Genomic DNA, 18,698 nt, shown 5'->3' with positions numbered 1-18,698 from the left:
GTATGCTATAACAAAATAGTGCATAAATTATTTCTTACAGTTCTTTTTTTTTAATTTTTTTTTCAACGTTTATTTATTTTGGGGACAGAAAGAGACAGAGCATGAACAGGGGAGGGGCAGAGAGAGAGGGAGACACAGAATCAGAAACAGGCTCCAGGCTCTGAGCCATCAGCCCAGAGCCCGACGCGGGGCTCGAACTCATGGACCGCGAGATCGTGACCTGGCTGAAGTCGGACGCCCAACCGACTGCGCCACCCAGGCGCCCCTATTTCTTACAGTTCTTGAGGCTGGTATCCTGAGATCACAGTGCCAACATGGTTGGGTAAAGACCCTTTTCTGAGTCAGGAGTGAGCTAACTCTGTAGGGTCTTTTTTTGCAAGAGCACTAATCCCATTCATGAGGACCACACCTTCAGGACCTAAGTAACTCTTAATATCATCACATTGGGTATTGATTTCAACATATGGGTTTTTTTTTTCAGGGGTATGGCACAGTCACACTATAGTACCTTGTTACCATAATCTTTATCATTTCCTCAAGACATATACCCTAAATAGCTTTTCATTTAAAAAAAAAATGGCAATTACAGGAAATAATGTGGAATGATAGTTATTTAATTCTTTGTACAAACACACGCAAAGGCTCTAAAAAGTCTAAGTAGTTTCCTTCTTCTGAGATTATGGACTGGGGTTGGCAACTTTGCAGTGCCCATAAAAGTTGCAAAATAAAATAACGGTGTAAGGCTTTGGCTCCCAGGGCTGCACCATGATGAATGGCAACAACTAGCATCTTACAAAAGGCAGCAAAAAAGAGAGCCAAAAAGAAAGTAGCTGACCCATTTTTTAAAGACACATTGATATGATGTGAAAGCAACAGCTATGTTTTATATAAGTAGAGCTGGAAAAAAGCTAATCTGAAGGATTCAAGGAACCAAAATTGCCTCTGATGTGTATATTGATTGCATCAAGGGTAGTGTTTTTGAAGGGAGACTTGCTGATTTGCAGAATGATGAAGTTAGAAAAATCATGCTAGTTACCAAGGATGTTCTGGGCAAAAACTGCCTGACCCACTTCCATAGGATGGATTATACTTTTGTGCTCTGTGATAAACAAACAAACAAACAAACAAACAAAAAACAGGCTGTGATTGAGGTTCATGTTGAAGTCAAGAATTCTGATGGTTATTTGGTTCTTCTACCCTGTGTTGGTTTTACTGAAAAAAATGCAACAGTAAGACTCAAAAGACTTAAGTTCAGGACCACAGGTCTGCAAAATCCAGAAGAAGTTGATGAAATTCATGATCCAAAAGTTGTAGACGAATAACTTGCAAGAAGTCGTCAATAAATGGAGTGGAGAGCATTGTAGAAGATACATAAAGGGTTTCCAATTTTTTTTTTTTATCTTCCCCATGATGTCTTTGATAGAAAAGTAAAAGTGCTATAGAAGCCTAAATCTGAATTGGGAAAATTCATGGAACTTCATAGTGAAGGTAGTAGTTCTGAAAAGCTACGAAGGGTGAGACAGGTTCTAAAGTTTAACAAACTGATGGGTATGACTCAGCCGTCCAAGAATTTATATAAAATTCAGACTTTTAATGCTGACGAAAAGTCTCATTATGAAAAAAAAAAAGTAATGTTATCAATCCACTTTGGGGAAGAGACTTGAACTTGATTTAAAAGTACAAATTCTTTTAAAATAATCCTTGGAAATTCAGGATGCTTGGGTGGCTTAGTCAGTTAAGTGTCCAACTTCGGCTCAGGTCATGATCTCAAGGTTTGTGGGTTCAGCCCTGCATCAGGCTCTGTGCTGACAGCTCAGAACCTGGAGCCTACTTCAGATTCTGTGTCTCCTTCTCTTTCTACCTCTCCCCCACTCTTGCTCTGTCTCTCAAAAATAAATAAATGTTAAAAAAAATAAAAACTAAATAATCTTTGGAAATTCAAAGTTGCTATTTCCAAATGACTGTAATATCCATATTTATACAAATGTCATTTCAACCTACCTTTCCAATTTCTCTCATGAAATGTGATGAATAAGTATTTTAATGTATTTGTTTTTAATGTGCTTTAATGTATTAATGTATTTATTCATATTTTCCTTTATGTTTAGTAATTTTTTTATATCGGTTCAGAAATTCTCACTACTAATGTGACTTACTCCTATATTTACCCCTAAAGAATCTTTAGCTTTAGATTTTGCAGTTCACACTTTTACATTTACATTACATCTCTAAGTTCTTTAATATATGCTGGTGAGGAAGCAAATAAAATTTGTTTTCCTACCAGTTTCAAATGTGTGTGTGTCTGTGAGTGTGCAGACACATTTTGAGGGTTCCTATTATGTTCTGGTTATAAATAAGGCTATATGCTATTTTTAAAACTGCCTTTCCCCATACAATTTAGAATCAGTTTGTTTATTTCTACAAACTATCTTTTGACATTAGCACTGGAATTACATTTATTCTGTAGCCCTATTCAGTAAAAATTGACATCTGTGCAATCCATCACTCTGTATATTTAGTTATTTAAAAATCTTTAAACTTTATAATGTTATAAACATAAAATTTTTATTTAAAGTTCTGTAACAACTTTTGTTGGATTTTTAATGATTATTTTATAGTTATTATATATAACATATATAATATATAATAATGTATATTATTAATATAATATATATTTTATTATATATCATATATTATTATTTATAGTCTTTTTAAAATATATTCCTGAATTTGGCTAATAAATATTTTCTTATGATTTTGTATCCTTGTTTATGAGTAAGATGGGATAGTAATTTCTTTTCTCATACCGACTTAGCAGATTTTAATGTTATGCTACTAAATTAGCTGATGACTGTTTCCTTTTTTTTTTCGTTGTCTGGAAAAACAGTTAAGAGTAGAATTATTTGTTCCTTTAGAGTTTAATAACCAAGTAAAACTATTTGAAACTGCTGTTGATCTGTATAAGAACATTCTAAAACACTGATTTATTCTTTATGGGATTACGCAGGACTTTTTTTTCTAAATTCAGCTTTTAGAAATTATATATTTCACAGAACTTATTTGATCTCAGTGCTAAATAACTTGACAGCTTTGTTCATAGTATTTTCTAGTAATTTTTAATATCTATAGAATTAGTAATTTTTAAAAAATTTCTGATGTTGTGCCTTTTTCATTTCTTAATTTTCCAGGTTTTTGTCAATATTCTCAGTTTCTTTCAAAGAATAGCTTTTGAGTTTGTTGATCCTATCTATTGTATCTCTGGTTTCTTTTTTATTCATTTCTTTTGTTTTCTTGAGTGTTTTCTTCCTTTTTTGCAGATTCATATCCTTTCCCATTTTCCTATGTGGATTGCAGAATTTTTGTTGATTTACGTATATTCCTTTTATATGGTAAATATCGTTTCATTTCTGATTTAGAGCAAACCAAAATGTTTTTCCCAGTTTCCTATGTATGTTAATTTTGGTATTCTTCATTGAAGAGAAACCTATTTAGAAGTATCACAATCACTTTTGTTTTGATAGTTGTTTTTTTAATTTTCTGTGGTAAGTATTTCTCATCACACTTACCCCTTTGTCACATATATATCCTCCTTCATTTACTTTTGTAATCTTTGAAATTTTATCTTGGCATGTTTTCTTTAACCTCTTTGGGACTCTTTTTCCTGTGAGATTGAATAATGACTTTTCACTTTCCCCATATGGTGAGTCACTCTACTCCATATCTATGGATGATATTTCATTTCAGCATTGATTGATGCTGCCAAATTTATCCTATATTAAATTTCTATGTATGCATGAGTCCATCTGTAGCCTATTTTGTTCCAGTAACCTATTTTTCTCTTGTTGATATTTATTTCTCTGAGTGCGCACTCTGTCTTACTGTATGATAGGTTAATTAACATTTCGTTTTCCAACTTTAGGTTTACTTGGTTATTTGCATATTCTTACATATAACTTTTAATTAATGTAACTAGTTTCTTTAAAAATTCGAATATCCTAAAATATGCTTTAAAATACTTGATTCACAACTCAATATATGCAGTTGACATATAATTTATATAAAATAACTAAATATCTGGATTATTCCTGGGTTTGCTGCCATTGTCTCTTTGTTCTCTGGATTGGTTATATATACTCACTTTTGTATACTTACCAGTTTACAAGTTTATGAATATTAGTGATATATTCTAGGCATTTTGTCAAACAATAGGGTTTCGTATATATGTATTTTCTCCCTTCTGTTTTCTCTCTCTCTCTCTCTTTTTTTTTTTTTTTCAGTGTAAGGCTAGTAAGGCAGTTATTTATTTTCTCAGTCCATTCAAAGATTTATCTTGGTCAGGGCTTCATTACAGCTTTGAGAAGGTATAGTCTTCTTTTGTTTCACCTTTATTTACAGATGTGGCCTTCTAAGTTTTCTACAGTATAGGATTAAGACCCTCATGGTTTTCTGTCTTTGCAGCTCTGAAAATATGAGAGTTCAGAGATACCTTGCCTAGCTCTTCAGCTGCCTGCCCCATACAGCTTCACAAACAGGCAAATGCCTAAGGCGGACAACTGTACTGTACTTAAGGCTCTCTTTCTCCAACAGATCTTTTATTTTCCTAAAACAGGAAGGCAGTACTGCAGGAGATTTTATTCTTTCTTTTAGAAACTTGCAAATTAACTCTTCAGCCCCTCACTTCCTGCAGAATAGCTATTTAGCAGTTATATCATGGGGAAGTGTTGCCATGGGGTTGAAACCCATCAGGTTAAAATGTATTACTCCATCATGCACAGCTGCTAAAAATTGTTGGCTTCTCTTTTACAAGGACTTGTAGTATAAATTTACCCCAATCTTCAGCTAGTGCCCAGGATCTGCAAACGAAATGTTTGGAGATAGTTTGACTTGAGTGATGAATATACAAATGGACAATGGCAAGACCATATGTGAAAGCAGACATCTGACCTGCCAATTCTGCAGCCAACAATCCGGAAAGTCAAATCAAAATTTCTGCAGCAGTCAGGCCAGAACAGTCAGAAGCTGGACAGGGACTACTAGCTTCCATAAGTTTTACACTCACTCCCAAATCAGAACCAACTGGACAAAGCCAGATAGGCCCCCCAAAACAGTCACATAGGATGCTCCATTTCTAGTTAGCCTGCCTCCAGCTTCCCTATGCTAACAACCCCCAATGAAAGCATAATTTAAACCTTCCCCACCATAAAGCTTTTTATTCCACCATAAAACTTTTCCACTCCCCTGCCTTTCTTTGAGTCCCAGACAAATGCTGTGATAGTGGCTGGTTCCCTTCTTCTAGCAAACTCTGAGTAAACAACCTCTGTTCTCATTTGTTTATTTCTACATAATTCATCTTGGAAGGGTTCTTGTCTCCATGGAATTCTATGTTTTTTTAGTGTTTGTTTTTTTTTTTTTTGAGAGAGGACAAGCTGGGGAGGGACAGCAAGAGGGGGACACAAGATCTGAAGCAGGCTTTATGCTGACAGACTGACAGCAGCAAGCCCAGTGTGGGGCTGGAACTCACTAACCACAAGATCATGACCTGAACTGAAGTCAGATACTCAACCAACTGAGCCATCCAAGTGCCCCTCTCTGATGAGATTTTGGGGTGATTGGGGGGGTTCGGAGCCGAGGCCAAGAAAGAACTCTTGAAGATCTCTTTGGTGCAAAAAGGTGATTTTATGAGAGCATGGGGACAGAACCAATGGGCTGAGAGAGCTGCCCTGGGACACTGAAGAGAGATTTGTTATATACTTGGGAGTTGGGGGAGATAAAGACAAGGGGAAGTTTCCAAAGTGATTTTCATATACTAAAAAAGACTAATAGGAGAGTGGATGCCTGGCTATTGTCAAGCTAAGGTTGTTTTTCCCTCTAGCAAAGCATTAACATTAAGACAGTAGGCAGTTCCTGGAGAAAAGTTTTATTCTGCCTGCCTCAAGTATTTGTCAAGGGGCTGCAGGTTATAAAGAAATTGAATTTTACCTGCCATTTCCTTATGCTTTTGTTTCCCACATCATTCCCCCCCCTGAACAATTTTGACAGTTAAATCTTTAAGTTTGCTGAGGGTAGAAGATCGTTTCCTTTGTAACTTCTTCCTGCTGTATAGAGGTTTAGAGACGTCTCCACCTTTGGGTGAATATTGGTCAGTTGGAGTACTTATATAGAAGAGTACCAAAGACAGAGGCAGCCGGTCCAAGGTAGATCACATATAGGAACCTCCTTGAGTAGAAAGGATCATCTGTCAGCTAGAAGGTATGGCGGTGAAGGAGTCTTGGCACCAGACAGGGAGACACAGGAAAAGACAAAAAAATAAGGTTGATAATGAGAAAAAGAGAAGCCTAAATAAAAAAATCTTTGATAATTTTCCTCCAGTCTTTCTTGTCATTTGAAGAGAAATTTGGGGACTTCCACTGGTTCAGAGGAATAAAAAGATACATCAACTGGCATACTAGATTTCTTTATGAGAGGAAGTTGGTTGAGCCTGGGTGACGCAGTCAGTTGAGTGTCTGACTTCGGCTCTGGTCATGATCTCGCAGTTGAAGAGTTTGAGCCCCGCCTCGGGCTCTGTGCTGACAGCTCAGAGCCCAGAGCCTGCTTCAGATTCTGTGTCTGCCTCTCTCTCTGCACCTCCCCTGCTCATGCTCTGTCTCTCTGTGTCTCAAATATAAATATAACCATTAAAAAAAATTTTTTTTAGATTCCTGTATGAGGAAGGTACAGGTTTAATTCTTGATATGTGAATCCATGAGGAATGCCCCTTTAACTTTACTGCAGTGGGAATATGTAATATGACTTGGTAAGAGTCCTTCCATTTTGCAGTTATATCCCCTGCTGTATTAGACTTCCAGTTCTTTAAATAAACAGTATTTCTTGGGTTTCTATGGGGTGGATTTCTAGTAGCTGTCAGATCAAATTTAAGACGGATATGGTTTGCATGTTCATTTAGAGATTTATGAATTAACCTGGCCTCAAGTGAATAATTTAACAGAACATTATAGTCTCCATCTATTGATAGGTCTACATTGAGAAAAGATTTTCCATATAGTAACTCAAAGGGACTTACCCCTATTGGTTGTTTTGGGGCAATTCTCATTCTGCGAAGCCCTATCAGTAAAAGAGTAACCCAGTTTTCTTGAGTTTCAATGCTTAGTTTGGTAAGATGCTGCTTTCAGGTGTGGTCAGCTTTTTTAGCCTTTCCAGAGGATTGTATATACGAGGCCAAATATAAATAGTAATTATTTTTTAAGGACTAAGCTATTTGTTGAGTTTTGTGCAATAAAAGATGGTCCATTGTCACTTTGTAGGGACCAAGGGAGTTCAAATCTAGGGACAATTTCCCTTAGCAAAGTTTTTGTCACTTCAGTGGCCTTTTTGGTCTCACAAGGGAAGGCCTCTATCCATCCAGTAAAGGTATCTACATAAACCAATAAGTACTTATACCCTTTGCATGATGACATTTGTGCAAAATCTAATTTCCAGTCCTTCCCTGGATACATTCCCTGCCTTTGGAGTGGCCTTAAAAGAGGCAGGAGGCAAATAGCACCCTCTGGATTTGCTCATGCACAAATAGCACATGATTGACAGGCTTGTTTTATGGTAGTGGTTAAATTAATCCCATCAAAGGTATCTTTAACCAATTGTCCCAGGGCCTTTTTACCTAAATGAGTAGCTTGGTGTATACCCTGTATTAGTTTCCATTAGTTGCCTTTGGCTTTAAAGACTATTCTTCTATCATTTATAAACCAGTACTGTGCAGTTTTTGAGAATCCCCATTCCTGGGGTACTTGGGTTTCTTGATCTGAATAGACTGGGAATATATCTTTTATTGGTATCAAGACTGGTATGAGGCTCAGTATTTGCCTTATATGAGTGCAGCTCACAGTCTGCTAGGTTATTCCGTTTAGATTCTCTGGATCTGTCCTTTTTATGTCCCCTGAGATGAATTACAACCACCTCCTTGGGTTCATATATAGCCTCTAAGAGGGCTATTATTTCAGATCCATATTTAATGGGAGAGTTATGAGTTGATACTAACTCCTTCTCCTTCCAGATTGCCCCATGCACATGTGGGACTAGGAAAGTGTATTTAGAGTCAGTACAGATATTGATTCTGAGGCCCTTTGCTAATTGTAAAGCAAGAATGAGTGCTATTAATTCTGCTTTTTGGGCAGACATGTTTGCTGGAAGAACTTTGGCTTCAGTAGTCTGAGTTAGACTGTCTGACTGTAGCATACCCAGCCTTCCTTATCCCCTTCTCCATGAAACTACTGCCATCAGCAAGCCAACTGTCATCTGCATTATCGATATGAGTCTTTTAAATCTACTCAGCCTAATTATTTACATAAGCTTGTTAAGAGTATTAATTGATCGTAGAGATCTTTTAAAATTTGCTTCTCTGGAACTTTTTATAAGGAATCTCTAGATTGAACGTTTAGTAGCCTCTTCAGGCCAGAAGCCAAGCCAAGTACTTGCAATCAGACATGCTTGCTATACCTGTTGATTTGGGTGAATTTCTCACACCTAAGTGTCCTGAGGTTCCTGTACCTGCCAAGAAGTGACATTCTTTCCTCACCTGATAAGACTGCTGGGAACTCTGTAAACAAGTTATCAGGCCAACATTTCAAGGGGCTTTGTTGGCTTCATGCTTCATAAAGTCAATCTTAGCTCCTTAAAGCTGTATGAATGGGGCATCTGGTGGCTCAGTCAGTTAAGTGTCCGACTTTGGCACAGGTCCTGATCTCACAGCTCATGAGTTCAAGCCCCACATCAGGCTCTACAGAGCCCAGAGCCTGCTTTGGATTCTGTATCTCCCTCTCTCTCTGCCCCTCCTCTGCTTGTGTCCTGTCTCTCTGTCTCTCAAAAATAAATAAACATTGAAAAATAAAGCTCTGTAGTCATATCTGAGTCTGTGCATGTGTCTCAAATATGACATTCCAGTCCAAGTCTTATTAAAATAACCAGCATTTTCAATGGTGTCTTGTTAGAAGATTCCCGTTGAACTTATGCAAGTAATTATAATTGCCATGGAAGAAAGAACACTTGTGGAGAGTTTTTGAATTTCAGAGGGTTCAGGTAGAGAGAAAAGTTAAACGCTTTAATTTGTTCACAGAGGAATACTTTATCCTATTACTCTATATCATGGATATCTTGAGAAAGTTTCCTTAATCTGGAAGAGCAAACATTAGAGAACCAGTAGTGTTTTAAAACAAGAGTCACAAAACTCACAAAAAGACTTAAAAAAGGTGCAAAGTTAAATATCTAATGAGAGATTACAATATAGCTGGCAAGGAAATTTGGTTATTTCTGTGGCACATAACACTTAAAAATTGTAAAGTTAAGTGATGACCTTATTGCCAAAATTTCTCAAGACTTTAAGAATTGCAATATGATCTAATTATAGCATTTACCTAAATGTAACCTAAGGCTTATATTTGTTTGACAGTGCTTCCAGAGTTTAACATACCAAATAAGCCTAATTGGTCAAATTCATTTACAATTTAAATCTTGGAGAAGTTTGTTAAAAAACCTAAGAAAGTTATAAAGCACAAGCATGTTTACCATCAGACCCAAATATCCTTAGTTGCTCTGCAGTAAGTCAAAAGCACAAACCTATGTTCAGTAATCAATGTTTTAGCACCTCATCCTATTTAGAAGAGGCCTAAGTGATAACCAATTATCATGCAAGCAAAGCTTTAAAGTTTCAGATTAGTACAGACTTTGAAAGCTATCAGAAAGATACCGTATGTATGTTTTCACTTTTTTTTTTTATTTTTTTTTTTAAATTTTTTTTTCAACGTTTATTTATTTTTGGGACAGAGAGAGACAGAGCATGAACGGGGGAGGGGCAGAGAGAGAGGGAGACACAGAATCGGAAACAGGCTCCAGGCTCTGAGCCATCAGCCCAGAGCCCGACGCGGGGCTCGAACTCACGGACCGCGAGATCGTGACCTGGCTGAAGTCGGACGCTTAACCGACTGCGCCACCCAGGCGCCCCATATGTTTTCACTCTTATGTGGATCCTGAGAAACTTAACAGAAGACCATGGGGGAGGGGAAGGAGGAAAAATGTTACAGAGAGGGAAGGAAGCAAACCATAAGAGACTCTTAAAAACTGAGAGTAAGCTGAGGGTTGATGGGGGGTGGGAGGGAGGGGAAAGTGGGTGATGGGCATTGAGGAGGCCACCTGTTGGGATGAGCACTGGGTGTTATATGGAAACTAATTTGACAATAAATTTCATATATAAAAAAAGACAAAAACAGAAAAAAAAAGACTTTGAAAGCTATCTTAACAATTATCCATGAAAACTTTGAAATGGAATTAACCATCTTTTTAAGTTACATTTTTGTTAACAAACTGCAATAGAGACAACACAAGCTTTTTTGACCTTTAGTAAACCTAGATAGAATAAGTTCCATAGTTAATGCTGATAACTCTTAAGACATATCTATATTAATTAAACTGACAAATTACATTAAACACCGAATAAGCTGCACCCACTTAGAATACAATCTGTTCCCCATTGTCAGTTTTTACATGGGACACTGGTGGGGAAATCTGAAGTGGTGGGTCCATGTGGGAATGCTTTTTGCTCCCAGATATTGAGGGCGGAAGGAGGAGCCAATAGGGCCTGAGATACTGAGGATAGTACAGGAACCAGTTTGTAAGCCACATCAAAGGTGATGCAGAAACAGGAGGAGGCAGAAGAGGTGAAATGCCACCAGCATGTAGAGAAAGAGGGTTCCTGGTTCTAAACCATGTCAGCTCTGACAGAGGAGCAGACACCATATTTTTTTTTCCACCAACAAGTGGAAATATGCAGTCCAGGTCAGGCTGGAGAAGACCAGGAATTTCTCTGAAACATAGGGAGTTATGGCAGCTGCTTGGGAATATTCCTTAAAATCCCTATCCTGAGGCAGACTAACCACAGTTGGCTCCAGTTAGAACCATTACCCAGGAAATGAATGAGGGAGAAGCCCCCACTCTTAGGAACAGTGAGAGGGTCAGTGTCCCATTCGTCAGGCAATGCCTATGTTTCTTCCAGCAACCTGGGTTTATTGTGAGGAGACCAGTTTAGATTAAGAGGCCCTTAACTCTGGGTCTTGATTTAGAGAAAGGAAGGCCTGTTTAGATAATAAGAGGCCCTTAGATCTGGGTCCTGATTAAGAGAAATGAAAGTCTGGACCTGGGGTACCTCTGTGCATTTGTCCTGTACCTTACAGAAGAGATCTAACTGCTAGATCCTATTGAGGCCATGCAGTGTTAAAGATTGGTTCTTTCATAAATTTTGCAATCCAAATTGTTTCTAATGGGCTAAAAGTTATCCCAAGGGAGAGTCCTTGGGGATGGAAGAAGAAGCTCCCATGCTCCTCCTAGAGAGAGAAAAGTGGAGAAATTCCATTACCATGAAAATCCCCCTCGACTCTCAGGTGGTATTCCATGCACAGAACATGTCAGAGATTCCTGAGGTGTCAGAGCAGCCCAAGGCATCCCTGGAACAAAATCAGTTTGATCACCACTGCCTTTAAAGGCCCCTGTATGGGGTGCCTGGGTGGCGCAGTCGGTTAAGCGTCCGACTTCAGCCAGGTCACGATCTCGCGGTCCGTGAGTTCGAGCCCCGCGTCGGGCTCTGGGCTGATGGCTCAGAGCCTGGAGCCTGTTTCTGATTCTGTCTCCCTCTCTCTCTGCCCCTCCCCCGTTCATGCTCTGTCTCTCTCTGTCCCAAAAATAAATAAACGTTGAAAAAAAAGGCCCCTGTAGGAGGTAGGCTGGCCCTCACCCCACTTCCCCATTGGATTCTAGACTACAAATGAGTGCCGGTTTATGGACCCAGTTTCCCTTGCTGAGAAGGCCATGCAGCTCTGCACCAGGGTGGCCATGCTGTGCTGTGCCATTGGCAGCCTTGCTGTGTCATGCTGTGGCTCACCTTGCAGAGAAGGCAATGTTGTGTGGCACTGTGGCTTGCCTTGTGGGGAAGACCACAAAGAACCTGCCATTTTTAACCCGTGGAAAACACTGGAAAAATTTTACAAAATGATACAATTCTGTAGTTGAAGGCAATGATGGAAAACAGTAAAAATAGAAATCCATCATGATCTAAGCCACATTCTAACACATATATTCCTTAACATCTGACTTCCTAGGAAGTAATCCCTGATTGGGTTTTAATTCAATCTGGTACTAGTTTTGGCTGTCACTGAGCAGAGGTCTCATGACCAGGAGTGGCTAGACCAGGGATGTGAAGAGGATCACATTAGACCAACGAGGAGGAAACCTCACATAGGACTCTTAAGATTGGCAACCATGCTAGTCACTTAGGTGGCTGTCCCATGCACAACAGAGACAACTTTGTGTAAGAACAGGAATAAAGAGAAGGCATCAAGTTTTTGGATCTTATTACCATTCCAGCCAGGCAAAAGGCAGTCTTTCTCCTCCCTGTGTAGTAGCCACAGCCTAGAGAATTGCAGCCTGAGCAATCAACCTGAAAATGTTCCGGTAAGACCATACTCCTTAAAAAGTTGCTGAAATAAGTGTAAGGAAGAGAAAGTACTCACCAAGTTTGTACCACCTCATAGTCTATATGTAAAGACTAGCAGCCCCACGTTGAGTGCCAAATGATGAGGTTTTGGGGTTATTGGGGGGGGTGGTTAGAGCTTATGGCCAAGAAAGAATTCTTAAAGATGTCTTTGGTGCAAAAAGGTGATTTTATTAGAGCACTAGGACAGAACCCATGGGCAGAAAGAGCTGCTCTGGGTCCCTGAAGAGAGACTGGATATATACTTGGGAGTTGGGGGAGGTAAAGTTAAGGGGAGGTTTCCAAAGAGATTTTCATATGCTAAAGAATACTCACAGGAGACTGGAAGCCTAGCTCTTATCAAGCTAAGGTTGTTTTTCCTTCTAGCAAAGCATTAACATTAAGACAGTAGGGAGTTCCTGGAGAAAAGTTTTACTCTGCCTGCCTCAAGTATTTGTCAGTGGGCTTCAGGTTATAAAGAAATTTAATTTTATCTGTAATTTCCTTCTGCTTTTGTTTCCCACATCACTCTCCATGGAATTTTAGTTAATTTAAACCATTCATGATACTAATTTTTGAGGTTTTATTTTTAATTTATTTTTTCTGGTGTCAGCAGCAGAAGCAATGATTTGGAGTGACCTCCTGAATTCATGTGAGAAGAGGTTTAATTCAAACTTTCTTAAAGAATAATAAAAGTCTGAGGCCATTCAATATTGTACCTGGACCAAGTGTTTAAGTACATGAAGCTCAGCTACCATCACACAAAGAAAAATCCTTCTACAGGCATAAAATGCTGTCCTTGTTTCATATCTCCAATTTCTTATCCAAAAAAGTATCCTGGGAGATATGCTTGGATGGTTTAGAGAAGGAGTTGGCAAATAAGGCCCTCAGACCAAATCCAGTTAGTCACCCCCCTTTTTTTTTTAATTTTTTTTTTCAACGTTTATTTATTTTTGGGACAGAGAGAGACAGAGCATGAACGGGGGAGGGGCAGAGAGAGAGGGAGACACAGAATCGGAAACAGGCTCCAGGCTCCGAGCCATCAGCCCAGAGCCTGACGCGGGGCTCGAACTCACGGACCGTGAGATCGTGACCTGGCTGAAGTCGGACGCTTAACCAACTGCGCCACCCAGGCGCCCCTGTCACCCCCCTTTTTTAATAGAGTTTTTCAAGAACCACAGCCATACTTTTTGTTTATATATTATCTGTGGATGTTGCTTTAGTGCTATAATGGCAGAGTTGAGTTGTTGTGACACAGACAATATGGGCCATAAAGCCTAAAATATTTACAATCTGGCCCATTACAAAAACATTTGAGAACTCCTAGTTTGGTGTACATATTTCAGACAATGTATTTTTTCAACTCTAGAATTTTTATTGGATTCATTTTTATAGTTTCTATCCTCATTGAGTCTATTCTTTAAAAAATAAAGCACTTGAACATATTTACAACAGCTCTTTTAAAATTCTGGTCTACCACTATCTCTGTCATTTCTGCTTCTACTTATATTTACTAAGTTTTCTCCTGGTCATGAATCACATTTTCTAGTCTCTGTGTAAAAATGGTGATTTTTAATTGGATGCTAGGCATTGTGATGAAAGTTTGGATTTTGTTGTCTTCCTTTGAAGCATATATGTATTCTAGTGGGCAGTTCTAACTTTGTTAGAACACATCTAGATTAATCATAAAAGTAGTTTTAATAAGAGTACTTTGTTATAAGAGTAGTTAGGGCACACCTAGCTTACCTATAAGAAGAGCTTTAATATTAAAGTCTGGCATTTCTGGGGTCTCTATTGTATGATTTGGGTAGTTAACTAGTTTCTACCATGCCTGGCTAGAATTTGATTATCTAATAGCCAACCTTGTTTAATTTATGGTTAGTGCCTTTGTACTTCTGTCTAGTAGTTATTCTTTGCTCATTATTCATAGTTTCACTCTCATGCAGTTTAGTATTCAACACAGACTCAAAGAAATACTGTGCAAATTTATGGAACTCTTCATCTGTGTAAGTCCCTCTTATCTTGCACTCTATCCTAATTTTAAAGCCATGCAAACCTCCTGAATCCTGATCTCTATCTCCTTAACTCAGTAATACTGGTATACTCTGCTTCAGTTACTACTTCTTGCACTGCAGTCTGGGAAGTGTCTCCAGGCAGAAAAACAGTGACTTTAGGGCTTACTATTTGTCTTCCTTCTCTTAGTCATGTGCCAAAATAGTTATTTAATATATTTTGGATAGTAATTTAATTGTTTACAATAAAACGGATAGTCTGTTATCAATAACAACATCATGGTTGGTTGAATATTAATCTACTAATCCTATTAGAAAAGCAACACACATAAAAAATTGAATTGGAATGCAGGGTGCTTTGGACTGAATTGTGTTCCCTAAAAGTTCGTATGTTGAGTTCCTAAGCCCCAGGACTAAGAATGTAACTATATTTGTAGATATGGTCTTTTAAGGGGTTATTAAGTTCAAACAAGATCATTAGGGTGTACTCTAATCCAATATGACTGATGTCCTCATAAGTAGAGGAAACCAAGACACAGACACACACACAAAAGGAAGACCATATGAAGACATAGGGAAAGAGGCAATCTACAAAACCAGGAGAGAGGCCTCAAAAGAAAAAAAAAAATCCCGCCAACACCTTGATCTCAAACTTTAGCCTGTAGGATTGTGAGAAAAATGTTTCTGTTGTTTAAGAATTGTCTCTGTTGTTTAAATCTCTGGTACTTTGTTATGGTAGCCCAGCAGACTAATCATAGGGTCTACTTTAATTAATGCTAGTAATTGGTAGGCAGTAAATGGATCTATAATGATCTGCATGAAAACAAAGAGGTAATACTAAAAATATTGTACTACCAGTAACACATAATCAATGCCTGTCAGTCAGCATGATACCAATCATATCTGTGCTCACTAGCTGAAATAAGCCCTGAATCAAGTGACTGGTACAAGAGATTGACAAAACAAATACTCTATATTTAAATATCAAGCAATATATTTTTTATTATGAGCAAATGTACTTATTAATAGTCTTCAAGTTGTCCATAAACTTACTGAAAGTGTGTGAAAAATTATAGACATTATTGTTCTTGTTTAATTTATTCCTGGGGATGTTTTCATAGCATTCTGTATGTGATAGTCACTACCTTGAGACCAGAAACTTAAAGAGAAGTACTAATATGTAACTAGGTGTAATAATCTGCTATAGTTTATACCAGCATGTAATAACATAAACTGTAAGAGCGTATAACATTTTGATATCTTCACATATGAAACAGTGTTATTTGTCTTATTTTAAAAATAAGAAAATATATTTGTACTTCTAAATATATGTGACTTCTAAACCATTTGATTTCTGAAATATGTTTTTAAAATGCCAACCTATGAAAAATAATTTATTGACAATTACTGTGTTGTTAGTATAGAGTTAAATAAGATAATTATTCATCAAGGTCATAGTGTGTTGGATCTAGTGGTCCAGTGAACCCACACACTGTACAGAATTCTTGGCCTATGAGAGAGGGCTAAATCTAGGAAAAGAGAGTTTGAAAGTCATAGCCTCAGCAGTCAGACAACAAAAAGAAATAAAAGGCATTCAGATCAACCAGGAAGACGTCAAACTCACTCTTTGCAGACGACATGATACTCTACGTGGAAAACCCAAAAGACTCCACCAAAAAACTGCTAGAATTGATACACAAATTCAGCAAAGTCACAAGATATAAAGTCAACATACAGAAATGTGTGGCATTTCTATACGTCGATAAGGAAGCAGCAGAAAGAGAAATCACGGAATCTATTTCATTTACAATTGCACCAAAAACCATAATATAGCTAGGACTAAGCTTAACCAAAGAGATAAAAGATCTATTGGTGAAAACTGTAAAAAACTTATGAAAGAAATTGAAGAAGCCACAAAGAAATGGAAGACATTCCATGCTCATGGATTGGAAGAACAAACATTATTAAAATGTCTATACTACCCAAACCAATCTACATATTCAGTGCAATCCCTATCAAAATAACATCAGAATTCTTCACAGAGCTAGAACAAACAATTCTAAAATTTGTATGGGTCCAGAAAAGACTAAGAATAACCAAAGTAATGTTAAAAGGAAAACCAAACCTGGAAGCATCACAATTTCAGACTTCACGCTGTATTACAAAGCTGTAATCATCAAGACAGAATGATACTGGTACAAAAACAGACACATCGATCAGTGGAACAGAATCAAAAATCAGAAACAGACCCACAGATGTATGGCCAACCAATCTTTGACAAATCAGGAAAAAGTGTACAATGGAAAAAAGAGAGTCTCTTCAGCAAATGGTGTTGGGAAAACTGGGTAGCAACATGCAGAAGAATGAACCTGGACCACTTTCTTACACCATACACAAAAATAAACTAAAAAATGAATGAAGACCTAAATGTAAGACAGGAAACCATCAAAATCCTCGAGGAGAAAGCAGGCAATAACCTCTTTGACCCCAGCCACAGAAACTTCTTAGCAGACATGTCTCTGGAGGCAAAAGAAATAAAAGCGAAAAATGAACTATTGGGATCTCCTGAAAACAAAAAGCTGCTGCACAGCAGAGGAAACAATCAGCAAAACTAAAAGGCAATTGACAGAATGGGAGAAGTTATTTGCAAATGAAATATTGGATAAAGGGTTACTTTTCAAAATCTGTAAAGAACTTCTCAAACTCAAGGCCCCAAAATCAGATAATCCAGTGAAGCAATGGGCAAAGGATGTGAACAGACACTTTTCCAAAGAAGACATCCAGATGACTAACAGACACATGAAAAGATGGTCAACATCACTTATCATCAAGGAAATACAAATCAAAACCACAATGAGATACCACCTCATACCTATCAGAATGGTTAAAATTATCAACCCAGGCAACAACAGATGTGGACAAGGATGCAGAGAAAGGGGAACACTTCTGCACTGTTGGTGGGAATGCAAACTGGTGCAACCACTCTTGGAAAATAGTATGGAGGTTACTGAAAAAACTAAAATAGAATGACCCTATGACCTGCAATTTCACTACTAGGTATTTATCCAAAAGATTCAAAAATGCTGATTCGAAGGGGCACATGCACTCTAATGTTGATAGCAGTGCTATCAATAATAGCCAAATAATGGAAAGAGTCCAAATGCCCATTTACTGATGAATGGATAAAGAAGAGGTGGTATGTGTGTGTATGTGTGTGTGTGTGTGTGTGTGTGTGTGTGTGTGTGTGCATGTGCACACACACACACACACACACACTGGAATATTACTCGGCGATCAAAAAGAATGAAATCTTGCCATTTGCAACAATGAAGATGGAACTAGAGTGTATTATGCTAAGTTAAATAAGTCAGTCACAGAAAGTTAAATATCATATGATTTCATTCATATGTGGAATTTAAGAAACAAAACAAATGAACATAGGGGAAGGGAAGGAAAAACAATATAAAAGGAGGGAGGGAGGCAAACCGTAAAAGACTCTTAAATACAGATAACAAACTGAGGGTTGTTGGAGGGGAGGTGATTGAGGGGATGAGGTAAATGGGTGATGGGTTTTAAGGAGGGCATTTGTTGGGATGAGTAGTGGGTGGTACATGTAAGTGGTGAATCCCTAAACTCTCACTCCTGAAATCATGATTACACTATATATTAACTAACTTGTCTTTAAATAAAATTAAAATATTAAAAAGACAGTTTGGGGCAAAAGTCATAATGTAATATACATGGTATTCAAAGAAATAAACTGAAAAGCCTAAGAGAAATGGTTGGCAATTTTAAGATGAAGTGGAAACCACAAGTCTTTCTGGAATTCTGGGGTGTATTAACTTGAGAGGGCTGCCTTATAACAAAGTAACACAGACTGGGTTATGTAGACAACAGAAATGTATTGTTTCACAGTTGTGGAGGCCCATAAGTCTGATGTCAAAGTGTCTGCAGGGTTAGTCCCTTCTTAGAGTTGTGAGGGAAAATCTGTCCCAGGACTTTCTCCTTGACTTGTAGATGACTGTGTTCATCCTGTGTCTTTTAGTATTCTCTATGCATATCTATCTTCAGATATACTATTTTTATGAGGATACTAATCATTGGATTAGAGCCCACCCTAATGACCTCATTTTAATTTGATTACTTCTGTAAAGACCGTATCCTCAAATAAGATAATG

At 37.9% G+C, this 18,698-nt stretch overlaps 1 pseudogene; it reads left to right on the top strand.

The window, feature by feature from the left end:
• Nucleotides 1-289: 289 nt before the first annotated feature.
• LOC109500118 lies at nt 290-1,780 on the top strand (annotated as a pseudogene).
• Nucleotides 1,781-18,698: the final 16,918 nt, after the last annotated feature.

The sequence above is a fragment of the Felis catus genome, chromosome B2, assembly GCF_018350175.1.
Source record: "Felis catus isolate Fca126 chromosome B2, F.catus_Fca126_mat1.0, whole genome shotgun sequence".
In the NCBI taxonomy this organism is placed as follows: Eukaryota; Metazoa; Chordata; class Mammalia; order Carnivora; family Felidae; genus Felis; species Felis catus.
Note: the sequence above shows the minus strand (reverse complement) of the source record. Positions and strands in the feature narration are given on the sequence as shown.